At 38.8% G+C, this 21725-nt stretch overlaps 1 long non-coding RNA gene across 2 annotated transcripts in view; it reads left to right on the top strand.

Moving 5' to 3' along the window:
- The window catches only part of LOC111553267, a 128223-nt gene that overhangs the window by 72887 nt on the left and 33611 nt on the right, over positions 1 to 21725 (top strand). For both annotated transcript variants that reach the window (XR_002734878.2, XR_002734877.2), the window contains exon 4: positions 13526 to 13584. This is a non-coding gene — a long non-coding RNA (uncharacterized LOC111553267). The remainder of the gene's footprint in view (positions 1 to 13525; positions 13585 to 21725) is intronic.

The following is a 21725-nucleotide window of genomic DNA, read 5'->3' as shown; positions in this document are numbered from 1 at the left end:
GAGAAGGAGCTCTCCAGGTCTCTTTTGTAAGGGCACTAATCCCATTTATGAGGGCTCTGCCCTCATCATTTATTATAATTACCTCTCAAAGTCTGCACCTCCTAATTCCATCACTTTGGAGGTTACAATTTCAACATATGAAATTTGGGAGGGCAAAACATTTAGCTATAGCACTGATCTTCTTAACCTTAATGTGTGTCTTCTCTCCAGTGACTAGGATCACTGCATTTTTATAATTCATTGAGATTATTGTAACGCTTTCTTCTGTGCCATTAAGATGATTTTTAGCAGTATCTTTTTTGTTTCTTGCTGCTCACGTTTTGCTTAGAAGCACTACAATATTCATATTGTAGTTATCAATGTTTTTTATTAGCTTTACAATCTACATCTCTATTTCATTCTGTAATTTTGTCATCTTGTGTTTGAATTTTTAATAACTATTCTTATTAAGTTATTTCCATAGCCCCAAATAAATATAGAAAATCCTATAATATTTCCCAATTTACTTTTTTTTCTAGTCTAGACTGACTGGATTTTTATGTATTTATTTCTGTTTCTCTCTCTGTATGTGTCTCTCATATGATGTATAGTAGTATGCATGTATATAGTATGCAGTACACTGTAGTATGCTTGTATAATGGCTATACCATTTCTATCTTTTCCAGTTCACATGAGTAGCTCCCCCCAGACTTCTCTTTAATATTGTGTAATGTTAAGTTTATGTTTTTCTTGCTGAACTAGATCTTAGGTTTCTTTTTGGTTTATAAATATAAATATAATTCATAAGTATAAATCAAAAATAATTTTTTTTTGATTGAGAGGTGTCAGGGTTGGAGATCAAGATTCCTGGGCTGGGAATTGTTAATTTTCTTCCAGAGGGTGTTCTGAGCTTTGCTTTGCTAGACTTGTGCGCACACGTGCACACACACACACAATACATGCCCACACAAGCTTATCAGGACCCCTGGACCCAGACAGAAGGTATGTAGCCGGTGGCAGTGAGATTGAAACATTTGTCCAATTCCACCTAGAAACTCTGCTTCCAGGTAGACTCCACAGTGTTATCTAGAGGTTTCTTTCTGGAGAGGTTTTTCTACTTTCTAGAGGGATGCCTACTTCATGCTTAGTCTTGCACCCAAAAGAAGTCTTTCCAGACTGGAGAATGTAAGTTAGATTACCATGATTTTGTCAATTCAGTTTCTTTTCTTGTTGTTGTTGATATTTTGGGGGGCAAGCTATGTTTAAAAAACATGCCATGTCCTACTGGAAACATGTTTTGGTATCTTTTGGTACCACTTTTCAAAGTTGAAGCCATAAAGTTGTTTTTTTGTTTATTATATGGTTACTTTTATGTGTGATTTTATTCAGTCTCAAGGCTTTAAATATCAAATTTATACCAGTGAGTCCTGAATTTATATCTGTAGCCCAGTCCTAACCCCTGAACTTCATAATGCTTACTTGATATCTCATAGACATCTTAAATGTCATATGTTCAAATGACCTCCTAATAGTCCCAGCAAAACATCTCCTCTTGCAGGGTGCCCCACCACAGTTAATGGCAATTCCATTCTTTCAGTTGCTCAAGACGAAAATCTTGGTGTCAAGAAATTTTTCTCTGTCACTCCCATTCTACATTCTACTCATCAACAAATCCTGTTGGTATAATTTCAAAAATTTATCAGAAACTAATCACTTCTCAGTAACTAACTATCACCAAACTGTCCCAAACCACCATCATTGTGATAGACTGTTGCAGGAGCCTCTTAACTGATACACCTGTTTCTGTATCTTTCCCTCTGCAATCTTTTTGAAGAGCAACTTTCAGGGTTAGTCTGTTACAATATCAGTCATGTCACCCCTCTGCTCACCCTGTTCATTGACTTGCCACATCACTCAGAGTAAACGCCAGCATCCTTACAATGGCCTTGCAATGCCCTATGTGACTTGGGCCCTTTCGCCTACCTGACCCCACTGTTGGCCACTTTCCTGGGGTTTGGAATGTAACAGCTGCACTCACCTCCTTGATGTTCCTTTGATACTCTAGGTATGCTCCCAGCTCAGGGATGACAGTGTACTCACTATTTTCATTCCTTAGCATGTATTTCCTCCAGTTATCTGCATGGTTCTTCTCTTCACTTTCTTCAGATCTTTATTCAAATATACCTTCAATGGCTACTCTATCAGAATCCCACTCCAACACTTAAAATTCTTTTTTCCTACATTATATTGACTCTTCAGCAATTTTATAACATGTCATATATTTTACTTATTTTGCTGTTCCTTCTTTCCTCACTGGAACATAGGTTCCATCAAAGCAGGCATTTTTGCCTATTTTGTTCACTTTTACATTCCCCAAATCTAAAGCAGTACTTGGAACAAAGTAAACACTGAATGTTTGTTAGTGAATAATGGGCTTTTGCAATTAATCTGATGCAACATATGGGATTCATTATTGTGACCTGAAACAATATAGTTATTGTGACAATATAATCACAAAATATAGCTATTCTACCTTCCATAATAGCAGAGACATACTTTTACCTGAGGACAAGACGTACAAAAAAGATAATGTTAATATCAATATCAGCTCAAAGTTACCAGAGAGTTGATAAACAGGTAATGGAATTACTAAGCCAACATCAGGAAAAAGAAAACTAGAGAAGCGAGCACACTTCAAGATACAGTTTTTCTTAGGGGTTATTTTTCCACTTTGGGAAGAGGCTACTGAGGGACTGGGCATTTAAAAGTCCTGAAAATCCCTTGAAAGGAATGCAGCTTAACTCTGTATCATTTCACTCAGTGGCATTGGATTAAGGATGTCCCAGATTACTAGAAATTTCTAAGAAATAGCCTTCAATCCTTTCCAGAGGAAGACACTATTTTTCTAGAAATTGAATTATTTCTACAAATAATATTTTTTCAAATTAAATGTCTAACAAACTATAAAAAACATTCCCCCAGACATATGAGAATCCAAAATAATATGAAGTAGAATAACATAGGAACAATAGAAAAATAGAAATAGATCCACTGGGGCTCCAGATCTTGAAATTATAAGACCCAAAGTTTAAAATTAATATACTTAATATGCTCAAAGAAATAAAAGATAATATGGAGAAATTTGGCAGCAAATTAGAAAGTATTAAAATGTATTGAGCAAATATGAAAGCAGAATCAAATGAAAATTTATAGAATTTCAAAATATAGTATCTAAAGTTGTAAAATATTGGTCTGGATTAACAACAGATTAGACACAGTGTTCTAATTCTTTCCTCCTGTCCCATTTATTTTGTTGTCATACATATTGTTTATGCACAAGCATAAATATAAATATATATAATCAAATCTATTGTTGCTATTATTATTTTGAGTGAATTGCTATCTGACTCAGAAAACAAATGTTTTAATTCTATCTTCATTTATTCTTCTCTAACTTTATGTAGATTCAACTTTCTAATCTTCATAATTTTTCTTCTCTGTAAAGAATTTCTTTTAACATTTTGTATTAGTTCGTTCTCACACTGCTATACAGAAATCCCTGAGACTGGGTAATTTATAAAGAAAAGGGGTTTAATTGACTCACAGTTCTGCATGGCTAAGGAGGCCTCAAGAAACTTACAATCATGGTGGAAGGGGAAGCAGGCACCTTCTTCACAAGGTGGCAGGAGAGAGTGTGAGCATGTGAAGGAGGAACTTTCGAACACTTATAAAACCATCAAATCTAGTGAGAACTCACTCACTATCAAGAGAACAGCATGGAGGAAACTGCTCCCATGATCCAATCACCTTCCACTGGGCCTCTCCTTTGACATGTGGGATTATGAGGATTACAATTCAAGATGAGATCTGGGTGGGGACGCAGCCAAACCACATCACATTTCTTGCAAGGCAGGTCTCCTGGCAATGCATTTCTTCAGGTATTGTTTATCTAAGAAAGTCTTTATCTCTCCCTTTATTTGAAGAATAATTTCACAGAGTACAGAACTCTAGGTGGGTGGGGTTTTTCTTTCAACAGTTTAAATAGTTCAGTCCAGTCCATGAGGACTCCATAATTATGAGCTAATTACTTCTCTAAGTCCTCTCCTCTTAGTACCATGCCATTGGGCATTAGGTTTCCACATATGAATTTTGGAGGGACACAAACTTTCAGTCTATAGTACAACCTTTTTGACCTCTGGCACTTAGTTTTGTTTTTTTCTTTTTTTCTTCTTCTTTTCTTTTTTTTTTTTTTGAGACGGAGTCTTGCTCTGTGCCTAGGCTAGAGTGCAGTGGCAGAATCTGGGCTTACTGCAATCTCCGCCTCCCGGGTTCAAGCAATTCTCCTCCTGCCTCACCCTCCCCAGGAGCTGGGATTACAGGCACCCGCCACCACACCCAGCTAATTTTTGTGTTTTAGTAGAGGCAGGGTATCACTATGTTGGCCAGTCTGGTCTCGAACTCCTGACCTCAAGTGATCTGCCTGTCTCAGCCTCCCAATGTGCTAGGATTACAGGCATGAGTCACCACGCCTGGGCTATATTTGTTATTTTCTTAGAATTTCAATTTCTCTGCTTACATGGCCTACCTATTCTTGTATGCTGTCTACTTTATCTATTAGATCCTTAAGCATCTTAAATCATTCCCAATTTAAATTTCTGTGTGATAATTTCAACATCTCTCTCATCTCTAAGTCTGGTTCTGATGCTTGTTCTGTTTCTTCAAACTATGATTGTTTTTTGCCTTTTAGCATGTCTTATAATTTTTTCTTGGTAGCCAGACATGATGTACTGCGTAAAAGGAAATGATATGAATAGGCCTTTAGTAATGTGGTTGTAGGGAGTGTGCGAGGGAGAGAGGGAGTATTCTGTAGTTCTATAATTAGGTCTTAGCCTTTTGGTGAGCTTATACCCCTGGACTCTGAATTTCACAAGCATTTTTCAATTTTCCTCCACCTTTAGATGAGGCAGGATGGCTAGAGTGAGCTGAAGTTGGGTGTTTTCTTTCCCCCAAGTCAGTTACGCTCTAATAACACTCCAGCAGGCTATGCTCTATGTCAGTACTTAAGCAATTTCTCCTGGGACAGACCTTATTCAGAAGAACAGAATGCACTGGTGTATTGCAAAATTGTTTCTTTTCCCCTCCCGCTACCAGGAGCATGATGGGATTTTCCACCAATATTTACTCTGAGAACCTGGTAGGGCTACTGGAGGTAAAACTCACAGAAGTTCGGGAGCTCTCAATGACTTAGTACCTCTGGAGTTTCATCTCTTAGATTTGTCCATACTGAGCCTCCGGCAATTCAGCAATTACAGACAACTTTCCCTACTTCAGCACTGGCTCCCAAGGTAGTTCTTGCTCCTGGGGTTCAGCTCTGGCAAGCTGTGATTCTCGGCATTTGCCTGTGGGTCTCTGTAGTTTTTGGAAAGTGGTCTGTTCTGTGACTACATCTCTCTGATAGATATAAGAATTATTGATTTTGCAGTTTGTTCAGCTCTTTCTTCTTGTTAGGATAGAGCGGCAAATTCCAGCTTTTTACATCCCTAATCAGAAACTGGAAGTCAGTACATACTTTTAATCATAAGATTTTAAAGCAAGGCAATATACCTTTCTTTAGAACTTCATTATCTGTATATCCGTATTATTATACCAATTCAATACATTGGTATATTATTATACCAATACCGATTCAACCTCTAAACTAACCCCTTTCCTCAATAAACTTTTAAAATTATAGTTGTGCTCCTCGTTATCTATTTTCTCCTCGAATTGTAACTACCAATGGCAGGGACTCTATCTGATCTTTCCTATGTACCCTGAGGACCCAGTGTGTATTATAGGTTCTGAGCTTCCTCTTAACTGAATCTGGCATATTCCAGGAGGTCTGGGTCTTGGAAGGACAAGGGCATTATCATACTCACACAAATTCTGTATAAAAATAAGCTATTTCGGATAAGAATCTTGTCTGGATTTGGGTTGTAGACAGCGGAGTGCTAAATTTAAGAAATTTTCTGGGATTTGGAAAGCTATGGTTGTTTGAAAATATGTGGTAGCTTTTCAGGATCTATAAGCTATATGAACAGTGTAATTTTGGTAGCATAAAGTAAATTGAAAGCCTCTTCCCTCTATTACTAAGGTCAATCCTGACCTATGGTTTGAGGACTTGCATTTGTGTAGGCAACTTTTCACTTTCCTCTCTCTCTCTTCCCCTTTTTGGTCATCTAGAATTAAAGAGGGAGAGAGGAGACTAACAGGAAAAGGGTAAATGTCCCTAATGTGATTGGTGTTGTAGCGAACTGGATATTGGTGGCTCTATATAGATATATTATACAGAGATCTTACTTGGTATTAAGTTTATTTGATTTGATACGAGAGAACTTTTTTAAGTTTACCAATTATATTTGTAAATGGACTTTGGCAAATTTAAAACTCTTTTGGAAGAACAATATGAGTTTTAGGTTTTGGCTTACAGTCAAAGATAATGTTTTCACAAGACCCAGAAAATAAGGTTGCAGAAACTGCCTTCCAGCATTTGATGCAATTAAAGGTCTCTGGCATAAAGTGTTTAACATTTGAGCCTCTAGGCAAACGGCCAGGACTAAGCAAAATCAATGGCCATGGACATGATCCCATTTTACTGCTGAAAGAGCCAGCCTGTGCAGTGTGGTTAGATTCATTTTAGGGAGTCCTGGAAGGCTCCAAATGAAAATTGTTTTTCTCCCTAGACTTTTGCCACAATGTCTTTTAATTGTGCCCTCTCCTATTGTGCTGGTATCAACCCCTGTCCAGTGTCACAACCTTGCCCACACGGGTCAGCTCTTGGTGGGGCGCTTCCTGCACTTCTCAGCTATACAGTACTCACCTGCTCAGGGTCTCCTTTTCCAGCTCAGGCCCCGGACTCAGCTGGCACTCCTTGCATCACTTTACCCGTCAAATAAGAAACTCTCATTAGAAACAGGACAAGGTTTATTATACAAGTCCCTTCTGTCTCTACAGAATACCAAGAGGAGTGCTCCTTAATAGCAGGTGGGAAATTAATAATGCCTCTGTGCTTAATAAATGATTGTGACATATACAAGAACCCCAGAGGAACCAGGAGGTTGCCAGTGCAGACAAGGAAATAGATGTGTTTGTACCTGTAAAAACTTTTATGTGCTATCTATGGAAGAATATGCAATTAAGGCCAGCAATATTAAACAATGTCAGAAATCACATAAATTTTAGAACATTATAGGATGAAATATTGAAATTCAATAAATTAAATCAGACAGAATATTTTCTAGGCATATATAAGACATAGTAAGATCAAGCATAGTTTCTATTCATTTATTTATTTATTTGCTTATTTATTTATTTGAGATGGGGTCTTGCTCAGTCACCTAGGCTGGAGTACAGTGGTACAATCTCAGTTCACTGCAACCTTCGTCTCCTGGGCTCAAGCTACCCTCCCACTTCAGCCTCTGGAGTATCTGGGACCACAGGCCTGTGCCACCATGCCTGGTTATTTTATTTTATTTTATTTTATTTTTGTATTTTTGTAGAGACAGGGTTTCACCATGTTGCCCAGGCTAGTCTTCAACCCCTGAGCTCAAGCGATTTACCTGTCTTGCCTCCCAAAGAGCCGACATATTGGGCCTAACTTCTATTTTTTAAAAAACAATTTATTCATCAAAGAAGCCAAGGTGAGCTCATTTGTATTTCTTGATGATTTCTTTTCTTTCATCTCGTAAACATTTATACTCATGAGAGAATGAAGAAGAACAATTATTTAAGTGTTAACAGTAGAATAAATACAGAGAAACCTTTAACAAGACCTGTTTTGGAACTGACAATCCATGTGCTTTAGGCATCTGTTAAAAATTAGACTTTGAGCTAGGAAGTCAAGGTTGTTTGATTCTTAAACAATAGAAAATCACACTGGAAGAACAGACTGCTCTTAATGCCAGAGCCGTGAAGTCCTCCAATGTTTGGATTAAATGGAAACACATAATAAATTAGGAAGAAAATGAAACTCATCCCAAAGTAATTGAATTTATTCCTTTGCAGTACTTGAGAACACAGTGCATCTGACATTCAAATCAGTTTCCCAAGGTAATCAATAAGACACACAGGAATTTAAAAAATAAAAACAAGAATGTCTGGAGCTATAGGATTAACCACTTTATAATGGAAAGAAAAGGGCATAGTTTTAAGCCCCCTTCCGAAGCCAGCCTGCTGTGTCAGGATGGGCACATATCACAGGTCCACAGTCATTCCTGAGCCCTCCTTTGCCCTCGTGCACCACAGTCCATTGGTCAGCAGGTCCTGCTAATGTCACTCATTTAACGTCTCTCAAGTCTATTGACTCTTCCCCACTCCTTTGTCTTTATCTTGTCTCTTTCTCCACATTTACTCTCCACATAGCAGTGGTTATTCCAAATTGTAAATTCGTTTTATTTAATTGGTTAAAACTTTTCAGTGAATCCCTCTTACTTTCTGAATCACGTTCAGACGTCTTAGCCTGCCCTTTGTAGCCTGCCCCTGGAGATCTGGCTTTCCCAATCTCACGTCCAGCCACACCCCGCTTTCTGTCAAGCAGCTCTGCCCACTCTTGCTGTGCACCTTTGCACAAGCCCCTGATATCCTTGGCTCTTCCCTCCCCTTTCCACTGTGTGCTCTGTCACCTGACACTCATCCTTCCACACTTGGCGTGGATATCGTTCTCTCTAGGCAGGCTTGGCTGCACCCTCTTCCCTCCCCAGCCCAGTCTGGTCCTCTTCCCCTGTGCTCCCCTGATGATCTGAGGGTTGCCCTCCCTGGGACAGCATGGCACGGGCTTCTGCTTCCAAAGGGAACACTCCTTGAGGGAAAGAACTGTGTCTTGCTGACTGTCCCGATCTGTATTGTCCAGCACAGTGTGGCACATGGGGAGGCATCCATAAATATTCACTGAATGAATTAATATATAGTTGGGATTTTATAATAATAACATGAGGTCCCCATGCCCAAGAAAGAGTATAGGAAACACGAGACCACATTAAAATACCATGGCAAGTAAGCTCCAGAGAAGTTATATTGAAAGAGAGTCAGGGCTTAAGGTCATCTCACAGGCGTGTTCCATGGGACTTGAAGTTTTTGAGAGTTTCCCCGAAGAGTAAATGCAAACATCTGCTTGGGTTTTTATTAAGAATGTCTGATATTTTGGGCTGGGCGTGGCAGCTCATGCCTGCAATCCCAGCACTACAGGAGGCTAGGAGGGTGGATCACTTGAGGTCAGGAATTCGAGACCAGCCTGGCCAACATCGCAAAACCCCATCTCTATTAAAATTACAAAAATCAGCCCTGCATGGTGGCACATGCCTGTAGTCCCAGCTATAGGGGAGGCTGAGGCATGAGAATCGTTTGAGCCCTGGAGGTGGAGGTTGCAGTGAGCCAAGATCAGGCCACTGCACTTCAGCCTGGGTGACAGAGTGAGATTCTGTCTCAAAAAAAGAAAAAAAAAAAAGTGTGATTTTTTTCAATTATTAAAAAAATTTATTAAAAGTATGAAAACATTTCTGAAAGTTTTGGAAACAAAATGAAAAAATGTTACTGAGGACTACACATACAAACAACTACTAGTATACTTGTGGATCCTCTGCCATATGTTTTCCTCAGCAAAATTTTAAAGTAATACAATCATTGAATATAAACATTCAGATGTAACCTCTATATATCTAGAAATTTATATTGACATATGTGCGAGTATATACATAAATGCTAACAAAAATACAGACATGCTCATGGTGAGTATTACTGCACTAACTGGGGAACTGAGCACGTGGAAAGGAGAGCCACGGTGTCAGACATCCATTCTTGCTTCTATGGGTCCCGGTGGAGGTGGTGTGTTCCTGGAACTGATGGATGTAGCATGGCTTCTGGTTTGTACAGCTTCTTCATCACTGTGGGGACAGCAGTGGCCTTGGCAGTCAGACCCTCCTGAGTGGTTTCTGGGTGTCCCTTAGAGTATTTTTTATTATCTCCAACAATGACTCAGTAAACTGTTTATTCCGCTGTAATTTCTCATTCTGATTAAACTAGCTAGGTGGTTTTCTGTTTGCTGTTGTTGAACTTAGACTTACATATTCATTTTCTTGCCAACCTCTTTAATGTCTGAGTGATTTTCTGAAGCCCACCATCACTTTATTTTGGAACATGGGGAAAAAAAAATGCTCTTCTCTGGTGGAGACTTGAGGAACAAGCCACATTGCATCCCTGTAAGCTTACAATCTACTGAATGATTCTCCTTTCTTGTCCTCTTCTCCTGTCTTTGGGGACAGTGGGGATAATGTTTGGGCATAGCAGAACCAGTGAAGATACCACTTAATAACTCTGGAAGGAGTGTCTGTCCTCAATTATTTTAGCTCTTTCTATCATGAGGTGTACTTTACATCTTTAAGTCCTCAGCTTTGGGTCCCAGTTGCCAACAATAAGGCAAAGAAGTTCCATGCAACATCTGTTTTAAGGGAATTGGAGACTTACTGGTCAGGAAGTATCTTGGCACTTGGCTTCCTTTTTTTTTTCCAGTAGAAATAAAGTGAGGTGAATTGATCATAGACTGTACAACACTAGGTGAGTGTTTGCAGGTGGAGAATGAGGGGGTCATGACAAAAAATACTCTGCAGGTCCCTGCTTTGAATAATCGGTGGTGTGATTTTCTGAGATAGGGAACACGGGAGGGGTGACAGTGAGGCAAGGTCACAAGTATCCTTTTGGACAAACCTGAGGTGCCTGTGAGGGGTGTCAATGGAAATGGCAGTAGGGCAGGAGGTAAGAAGAGAGGCTGGCCTTAAAAGAGAACACTGGAAGTTAACGGTATTTAAAACTGGGCAGATGACACTGTCTAGGGAGAAGAAAAGAAGAAAGTAAAGGGGAAAAGTAATTGCTGTTGTTATTGTTTTTGTTTTAAATAGAACAAATTTATTATGTTAGAATGTTGATAGGAAGAAACGGGTAGTGAGGGAGAAGTTGAAGATATGGTGGTTGGAGGGAGATCTTTAAGATGAAAGAAGAAATACAATTTAGGAGATAAGAAGAACTGGCCTGTGGTTGGCTAAGGGACACTGTTTTTTTTTTTTCTATTATATGAGAAAAGGAAGGTTGAAGGAGTTGCATCTGGTAGCTGCAGTTCTGTAAGAACTCAGGAGCTCAATATCGGTTTGGCACCTCAGAATTCTATGTCCTTTTCCTGAAGTTACAAAATAATTATGTTTATATGATTTTTGAGCAGAAATTTTTATCAATAGCTCTTCCTATGTTATCTTTTAGAAGTCTGTATTTCCTGAGGGTGGAGATACTAATCTAAATCTTTACACATGCCGGCACCCTCAGTGAATCAAATAAAAAATCTTCAAAGTTTGAAAAGCCTCCTACTACATAACACTTTGAAGCTAAACTGAACGAGAAAAAATGACACACTTCATAGCAGTTACTAGCAGATTTTATTTTAAACAGAGCTAATTCTCACTGAAGGAAAATATAACCTTTTATACCTTCTTACTAACTTGTTTTTCAAATGCCACCCACTGGTATTTGAATGCTGACATTATTTAGGCAGATAACTAATGAACTTTGTAAAATTATAGAGCCCATGCTTAAGGTTGAGATAGAAAAGCTACTATGAAGTTGCTGGAAAACCACAGCAAAAAGATTGGAACATCGACCACAAGGGAGGTGAATCATCTGCAGGGAAACATTTTCCTCAGGGATGCAGGGCCCCGATGTACACAGGCAAGGCTGGTGCTGTGCCTGCCAAGTCACTGCCAAGGTGCCCAGCACTTTCACCACCAAGGAGAGGAACTGTCTTTCACTAAGGATGTGTTTGCTGCATTCGGGTCACTTAACATGAGCATTCAAAGGATTAACCAGCTACTATTAACAGCAAAGAGAAGGGAAGGAATGGGGGAAGAACGAAGATTCCTTCACATTTCCGTTCCAGTTTCCAAAGCACATTCCCTCTACAAGGAGTCTTGCTCATTTTCTTATTCAGTTCACAACCACGTCACTCATTTCCACAGGGCCCTGTCCAATGGGCCTGACCAAAGGGCATAGGCATTGTGCAGTCCTAGAGATGTAATCCTGATGAGTTTATGATGTTTTTGGGAAAAGAAGGCTTAGATAAATGAAACAGCTAAAGAAAAGTTTAAGGCCATAGCCAAGTATTAAATTGTGAGGAACTGGACTGACTAAATGCTATAAGGGTTCAGCGAATGATTAGTTAGGGTAGCTTTGGACATGAAGGAAGGTTTTGTGGAAGGAATGAGTCTTGAAGAAAGGTGTACACAGCTAAGATGTTTAGAAAGGAGGAGGGCAGAATTTCAAGCAGTAGCAATATTGTGACTCAGCATTCTTGGAAGCAGGTGCTTAGGAAGCCCCTCCCTGCTGATCAGCCCACCTCTGGGGACCCAGGTAAGCAGTAAGTGGCAAAAGGGAAAGAGCCTGTAAAAGGATCTGGGGAAACACAGTGTTGTAGGAACCCAGCCTCAGCAAACCCAATCGCTGGTTTTCTCCTGCCCCTTCTGATTGATTAATTCAGCAATTAACAAGTCTATACTGCTTATTGACTTATTGTTTATTCATTCCTGTTAGTAACAAAAAATAGAAGGGATTCTAGAATATCATCTGGCTCCACTGGCCTGTACTTCAAGGCAGGCTGTTGATCAGGACCTCTCCCTGAAAGAAAGTGATGTAGGAAAAGAAGAGAGGAAAACAGGCACAACAAGAAACTGGAAGACCAGACGCCTGTGACTGTATTGGGTGGCCTCCCACGGCCTGGATTGACTGTTGGGAATTGAGGATCACATCGGGCCGTGTGAATCTCTGGGTGTGTTTGTTAGTTATTAGTCCAAATGGGAGAATTATGTCCAGGCATCTTGACGAGTCATGCTGTTTTAGAACACTGTAGTTCTGAGTATTGGATTAGTCTATGGAGAGTGAGAAAGTGTTTTCGATCGTACTGCAGTTTGCCAAAATTTACTAATTTTTCAGGGACATTGCATTGCAGTGAACCTACCACTACAAATTGACCAGCTATGTCTGTTGGCATGATTTACTCTCCCAGCTAAGCAAAAGCCAACCTATTTTCTTACATTTTTAAAAACTTTATCTCACCATTCCGCTTGAATACTTCTTTCACCATAATTTCTTTATATTCTTACTTTTTTGCAATATTATACGTATTTCTGCAAATCATCTCAAATCTTCTTCTTTTCTTTTTTGGAAAGAGGGAAAACATAAATATGTAAACAAAACATTTTTAATCATTTCTTTAAAGAATTCTGAGGAAAAAATAATAATAAAAACATCTAAAAAATTCATCTGCTAAGAGGTGAGGGAGGATTAAACTAATCCCTACAATCTATTTCTGAAAGACTTCTCAAGAGAAATAATTTGCATTTCTTTGGTGCATTCTAATATCTGACAGCGCTCATTGTCAAGAACCTAAGTTTTGCTTAAATTCCTAGATCACATTTTAATAGGAGTGAGTTCTTTCTGACTTTGTCTCCACGGTGTTTTTCCTCCTTGTTTCCAGCTGTAGGTCTCCCAGTCCAATTTCAAAGTCATGTACAGGAGACGCTCCTACTTCATCTGGTAAGTCCCTGAGGCCTGGGGTGGTAGGGACTCCTATCGAGGTGAAGCTGTTATTTGGAGTGTGTGGACTTAAACCTAAGGACCATTACGTCTGCTCACCTGAGCAGCTTGCCAGGCAGGATCCTAAGGTTTACAAGATGTTCCAGGCTCCTGGGATTCAGGCAAGTTGTCTTCAGATTACCACAGGGCCAGAGTCAGTTCTGGGGGCATCCGGACTTTTGCAGGGTGCCCCTTTGAGGGCCATGTATTCCAGTGCCATGGTCCCCTATGAGGTCCCTCAGGGGCAGTATCAGATATCCTCCCTTCTTCTCATCTTTCCCTCCATTTCTCTTTCTGGGTGTCCACTCCATTGCTCTTTAGACTTTGATCCTCAGTGGTACAAGACACATAAAACGTGTTAACCCTTTTGCTATGGTAAAGCAGAACCAGTTCTTAGAAACAAAGAACTAATATCTTAGAAACTCTCCAGGAGAGGAAATGAGAAACATTGATCACATCTTGGTGAGTCACTCTTTCCCTAGGAAGGAGAGCATAATTTAGTTGAGGAAACAAAACAACAGACACCCACCCAAAATAATGCTTTTATGAAGTTCTGACTATCAAGGAAGAGGAGCAGAATTGAATGACATTCTGATTTTGTTATAAGAGCACATCATAAGTTTAGAGACTACTGATTATTAAAATCATACCATAGCATCCTCCTTTTCTCTAGGCACACTAAGCATGGTTTGTTTTTTTTTGTCTTTAAAAAATTAGATATTTTCCAAACTTGTTCATTTTGATTTTTAAATTTCAATTTCCTTCCCCAAATCCTCATCTCTCTCTTTAAAATTAAGTCCAATACTTGGTGCTCCATGAAAGCTCTGTTTGATGTTGAGGGACAAAGCAAGATCATGTCAGGGTTTTAAATGCCATTTAGGTAACCACTTATTTGTTGCAGAATTTAGTTTCATAATTTTTATAACTCTACTGCTTTGATAAGTCATGCTCAGCCCTTCCCATGACATCTACAGAGTCAACCCTTCTTCAAGGCACCAGCATCTCAGATTGCTTCATTCTATTCCTATAATAAGTATTTCCTGGGGCTATAATTGCCTGAGCATATGGTGAGAGTATAATGTGATGAAATGATACATCACAAGCTGATCCTAATCACCTATCCTTAATCCATTACTTCCAGATCACTGGGGAGTGATTTCTAAGGCAGTTTTTCAAGCTCGCTCAGTCTCTTAGTTCTTTAGACATCATACAATTGCTTTCAGTAAATCTGCATTTCCGGCACCAATACAGCCATCAGGACTGTCACGTTGTGGACTTCTTTGCCTTTTCTGGGTCATAAGGGCTGTTGTCCTTTGGGCAGGAATCTTCTGCCCAAACGGCTGAATGCTGAGGTTGAGAAAGTGCAGCAGCACCCACCTTAGGGAAACCACATCCCAGGATTCTTCATGCCTGTGCTGCTGCCGTGGGTCAGTTTGATGGTTTTTAAGCTCCTATCCTGGGAATCCACCTGTTTTAGTTAAAGTATATATTTGGTGGTAAGTTCCATGAACGCTTCCTTAAAGATGGCTTAGCCTCGGGAGGCTGAGGCAGAGAATTGCTTGAACCCAGGAGGTGGAGGTTGCAGTGAGTCGAGATCATGCCACTGATCTCTGGCCTGGGTGACAGAGCAAGACTCCATCTCAAAAAAAAAAAAAAAATGTCTTAGCCAAATCCAAATCCAGGTTTGTTTGCCCCCTAACAAGGCTGAGGGTGGGTGGGTGGTTGTTAGCAGTTGGTTCAGCTGTAGCCAGCACTGCCAGGTTCTTAGCTCTGCCCTTCTTAGTTCTGCTGCCTTTCAGTCTCACAGTTTTTGTCTCGTAGTTCTCAAGTGGAATCTGCAGTACCAGATGTAATGTCAGTGAGCTATGTACACAGGCAGGAGAGCTGCAAGTCAGCAGTACCTTTTCCCTTTCCTAGAAATCTGAAGCTATACTTTGTCAGCCACGTCTTTGGCCACACCCACTTGCAAGGGAGGCTGGAAAAGAGATGACTGTTTAAGTATCCAACCAGCAGTGCTGCAAATCAAACAAAAGGGAGGGATTCTAAAGTCTTTATCTGAGGCAGTCCCTATACTGAAGCTGACGCTGACTTGGAGAATCCCACAAATTATGAGACAGTGTCGGTCTCCACTACTGAAGATGAAAATGCCAGATACTCACCTCATTTGCAGTTATGGCGTGGGAATCTCTGAGATATATATATCTCTCTGAGAGAGCGAGAGAGTCAGAGAGAGAGAGAGAAGTTGAACTTCTATCCGGCGGCACTTGAAGACAGCCTTACTCCCTACCCCTCACCCTACTTTTTTTCTTTAAAACAACTTGGATTGAGTTTTCTGACACTTACATAACCAAATACATCTTAATTAATACATATATACAGTATATATTTTTTCTTTTTCTGGTATAAAATAATAAAATTACTTCCTTTAGTATTCTTTCTATTGCTAACCATTTTATTAGTTTGCTAGACCAGTTAAAACTTCAAATCCCTTAGTCTTCTTTCTTTTCATGTGCCCCCTCACCAAAATATCTAGTCTGTGTTGCCTTGATGACCTTTAGTTCATAAGATAAATCATAAACAAACATAAAATTACACTTACCATAAAGGCATCCGAAGCTTCTCTCTCTTCCCATTCCCATATTTCACACTACATACTTTTGTACATTGACCTTGTTTCAGAGACTATTTAGGGGACGTGGTAGCCAACCTCCAAAATGGCCTCCAGTGAGCTCAACTACTGATAGTCATCCCCTTGTGAACTGCTTTCTCACATTGAACCAGGTTGGTCTGGTACTGCATTCATGGATGACATGTCATTTCCAAGGTCAGGATATTCAAATCTGAAATTTTTATCTTGGTCTCATCCTCCTTCCCTCTCTCTTCCTCTGGGGAAATCTGGTTACCCTGCTGTAAGCAGCCCTATGAAGAGGCCCATGTGCTCGGAGCTGGGGTTTCAGCCAACAGCCGTGTGAGTGAGCTTAGAAGTGGAACTGCCAGTCCCAGTCAAATCTCAGATAACGCAGTCTGAGATGTCACTTGGATCGTGGCCTTCTGAAATACCCAGAGTCAGAACCATCAGCTGATCTCATATTCTTGACTGGCAGAAACTATGAAAAAAAAAAATAAATGTTTGTTGTTCTCAGCTGCTAAGTTTGTTACATAACAATAGACATGCATATCTGTTACATAGCAATTGAGAACTAATATGAGTGACTTAACCTAATTGACGACAGAAGATTAAAAAATTAAATAACTGCATGAAGGAAATGAGACAAAAGAAAATAAGAATAAGGAAGAGATGATGAAGCCAGGAGTTAGGTTTGAATACAAAATACATGCAGCAAGGTCCTGTGACTTTGCTAGAGGTGATCCACTGGTTTATTCTAATGATTTTGGCAGTTGGTGCTAAAAGAGAAAAACACAATTAGTACAAACCAGAAAGAAATTTCTCCAGTGGATCTTTGTGAAAAGAACATTGTGTAATGCCACGAACAAATGTTTCAAAAACAGTTTTGTCCTGTAGAAATAAAAATTCTCTGTTCATATTTTATAGCTGGAGCCTCTAATAATCATATGATTTGTAGGAAATAAAATGTTTCCCTTCAAAATGAGATAGCCTGAATTTTAGACCTAACATAGATGGGTCCAGGTATGCAGAGCTCACCAATATAAAGAATTGTTCAAAGTTGCAGCTCAAAATTCAGTGTCCTTTACTACAGGCACTTTTTAAAAATTAAATTTTTAATTGATTGTTTAATGCAAGATCACATTTGTAGACCCAGTCAGAAGTATGACCTATGAATGTGGAACACTTGGACACAATTTAGAAAGCTCTGGAAAATAAGTCTCCTATGTTATTGAGCCAAAGGTTTATATTCAAAAATCTGTCTTCATTTACTTACAAGACAGCTAACTAATCACTTCACATATGGGTTTCCTAGAGATGAGCTTAGTTGAGGATAATATACATTGGCATGTATAATTAAATATGTAACATTTTTGGCACTGTAATAATAAGAATGAACATAGTACACACCACATGCAACAACACAGATCAATTCAGTACTGGCCAGGAGCCTGCTTGTATCAGCTCTCTTCCCAACTCTGAGACTGGTGATTTCATACTACTAACTTGAAATCAGCCGGTTGTCAAAACTTTACCAGCTCACCCCTGGGTGAATTCCTCAAATAGAATGTTGAGTGAATGAAGCAAAAGAGTACAGGCAGTATGATTCCATTTATATATAAACTATAAAAATAGGCCAAATATGTGTGTGTAGAGGTCAGGATAAAAGGTTACTTGTGGAAGGAGGGTGGTGAACAGAAGGGGCATGAGGCAGGCTTCTAGGATGTTGGTGGATGCTGTTTTTTGACTTGAGGGCTGGCATCGTGGACACGTTCATTTGTTGAAAATTCACGAACAAGAACCCTCATGAGTTGTACATGTTTTGTATGTCTCTCATCCTTCAATTAGTTAAAAATAACAAAAAAGTAAGCAAGCTGTTAATTTAAAAAATGAGTCAACAAGATAAAATATTAAAAAACAAAAATAAAAGAGAAAGACGTATAATAGAAGTATAATAGAAGACACTGAAATGTACCAAATGGAGCACTGCAGGAATTGGCTGTCCTGATATTTAACTCGACTGAAGATTTATCTTAAAATTTCCCTTCAGACAATGCTTCATCTCTCTCTAAACTTCTTATGATCTTACCTTAATGGGGAACACGAAATTAATAAATAGGTTAGACTCTATTACATATAAAAATCTCCATAAATATTACTTCTTTCCACTAAGCTGGTGATAAATATTGGGTGACTGTGAGTGTAAATCTATTGTTGCTGACAAATACCTGGAGTGCTGCTGTTTATGTTAGAAACCATATGATTTTATAGCCAGACACACTGGAAATCAAATTGACATCTAATTAGCCTGCTAAGGAGCATGCCAAAGCTCTTAAAATATAATCTTAATAGGAAAAGTGCCCCTAAGTGCTGTACTAATATAGTTCAGTTCATACATTCCCTATTTGAGAGTTCCAATATTTTTGCTCTGTTGCTTGACTGATTTAAAGTATACCTGAAGAATCTGCAAAATGAAAACAATCCTTTATTAGACAAAATTTGATTTCTTTTGGACTCAATATCCATAAAGTGGAGATAATAATGATAGCTAGGGAAAATTATCAGCTTGAATTAAAATATATCAGCAAAGTGTTTTTCTATCATGCAAAATGGAAACTATTTCTTCAGGGGAATGTCATTGTATTTCCATTGCTCCTGACTGGCATTTCTTTGAATTTGATTCAATTTTTAAAAATTACATGGAGTCTCTACTGTATAATCCCTCATGGGCTGGGGATGTTACAATGTATAACCAGGTTATAATTTCTTTGTTCAGTAAACTTCTGACTATCCTGGGGGAGACAGGACACATGTGAAATTGATATTTATAGCATAAAATGGGTCTCTCTGAACATGAGTTCTATTGGAATTTAACTGGTAGTATCACAAGGGGATGCGGAGGAGGTTTCTGGTCAGATATATTTGGGGCGGACTGAGTTAATTAAATACAAGTTAACTAGTTTTGCTTATAGCAAGACTTTCCAGTGCACATAATATGCTAATGTTAATATGAATTTCTAGGAGGCAGATAGACAATAATGTAGTTCCTGGACTTTTATATTTTGGAAACGTTTGGTCAGATAACATCTTGGTTGAGAATTTACATTGATAAATGTTGCAACTCAGGTTATAGCAGTAAAATAAGGAGGTGATAACATAGAATTTGGGTTTAGACGTCCTGTGTTTAATTCTTGGCTTTTCTACTTTCTAATTTTCTAATTTTTAGAAATTATTGCAGAACTTACATAAAAGAATAAAGCTATTTTAGGTTTTCCCTTTTTCAGTGATGTGATGGAACTGGTTCCAGAAATTTAAATAATTTTTTTACCTAGTTATTAAACACAGATATTATTAAAGGTATATATATATATATATATATATGTATACACATATACACGTACACACATATTGGCAATTAAATTATATATATAATTGCAAATATATATGGTCTATATATGAGTTTCATACCAGCAAGGTCTTCTGGGACCTGTATGTATCCACAGGAGTCTGGAAATAACAAGCCAGATCCCTGACGATCATCAACAGGACAAGAAGAGCAACTGACTACCACTGATGGAAGGTTGTTTATGACCGACAAAGAAAAAGAGAGTTAATCCAAGAAAGTCAACTGACATGAAACAAAATGGCTTTGTCCTCCCCAATACCAGAGTAACCAGTGTGAAAAAGAAAGGTGTATGAAAGACAGCCCTTCCCACTTCACCCCAAACTCAATCCTCTGTAAGAGGGGCAAAGGAGAAGGGGATGGCAGAACCAGCTTGATTCAGGTTTGAGACTGAAGTTTACAAATGGTCAGGACTAAATCTTGGTGACTAAAATGCAATAGTTAATACTAAAAAAAAGTAAAAAGTTATGGAATCAGATTGGAATATCTAAAATAGAGTCTGCTACTTGGCAGGAAGTTTGGAGGTAAGCAAAACACAGTTGCTGTCAGTTGTTTGAAAAAAAAATCTTCCTAACTGTACCCCAGAAGAAATTATTTTGTAGCTAATAAGTCCTGTAGCTAATAAGTGCTGCTGGGTTGCAGAGATGCAGCAGAAAGATGGGGATGCAGTACTCCAGGGACCCTGCACTGGATGGAGGAGGCTGGCTGGCCCATGGAGAGGGGCAGAAATTCAAGTTACTTTTACTCTTCTAAAATGTTAGACACTTGAAAGGATAGAGGGAAAGGAGAGGAAAATACACAATTTTTCTTGAAGGGACAAAATGCACAGGATATGCTTTAGAAATAGGCTAATTATCTCATAGTCCAGTAACAATACAAGGAAGAGTCTTCCACATATTATATAAGGGATTACGGGCTGTTCATCCTTTTGCTGACTTAGGCATCTTGGCACCATGTGAGCCGTTAAAGTTGTTGACAATCAGGAAGCTGAGCTCCTGTGGCCCTCCTCACTCATTTAAAAGCCCATCATTGCGAGGGCATGAGGAGAGAGAGTGCAGAAAGAGACAATCATTATTTTTTCTTATTAAGATGCATATTACAGCTGGAAATGCCAAAACCGAGAACCAAGAATTGTTATTTGTAAAGGAATGAGTCAGAAAAAGTCATAATTCAATTAATATTTCATCTGTAGTTGTCTATTTTCCTAAGCCAGTTATCTTGCTTAATATCACTCAGCTGCTTTGTTCTCAGTGAAAAACAGGATGCAGAGACAAGAGGAAGCCCCAGAGAAGCACTTCTCCAGGAGGTGGAAGTTTGGTCAGAAGCTCCCTCCTTTAGGAGTCTAAGCAGGGATGAGGAGAGGAGAAGGGGAAAATATTTGCCCTCTATGAACAGAAGGAGAAATTTTGAAGTATCTAGGTTACTCTTGGTGATCTGGTAGATTGAAACATCAGTTCAGTGAACTGATGTGCTAGAGTAATACATCACCTAGGGAAACCCCGAAAGTTAGGAGGATGCTGACTGCTTTGAAAACAATGTAGGGTAATGTCATTCACACTGCCACACCTATTATGGGATAGGCTTCTTATATTGTTCTTTAATTGATGTATAATAGTTGTACATATTTATGAAGTACACACTGATGTTTCAATACATATAGTGATCAGACCAAAGTAGCTAGCATATCCATCATCTCAAAGAGAATATCTTTTAATTTCAGACATGTCATGATGATAGAGCAATGAATTTTAGAATTTACATCTTCATACTCTATCCCTTGGGGAGGTGATAGCAAAATTATTTTAAAAAGAGAACATAGATCACTGTTTTTATACTAATAAAATTAGTTAGAACCTCTCATATATGACATGATTGAATGAATTTAACATTGCAGAGTGATAATTCTAGGTTCAAATTTCCAGCCATCTGTTGTTAATCTCTACCTTCAAGGCCAGGCACAAAATACTTAATATATCTAGAATCAAACTAGCTTCTTTCCAAAGATGACTCTTCATTTTGAATGTTCTATACTTCAATTAGAATTAGTCTCTCTGTCCTCTCTTACATACATAG

This window comes from Piliocolobus tephrosceles, chromosome 3, assembly GCF_002776525.5.
Source record: "Piliocolobus tephrosceles isolate RC106 chromosome 3, ASM277652v3, whole genome shotgun sequence".
Taxonomy (NCBI): Eukaryota; Metazoa; Chordata; class Mammalia; order Primates; family Cercopithecidae; genus Piliocolobus; species Piliocolobus tephrosceles.
The sequence above is the reverse complement of the archived record's forward strand: the minus strand, read 5'-3'. Positions and strand labels throughout refer to the sequence as shown.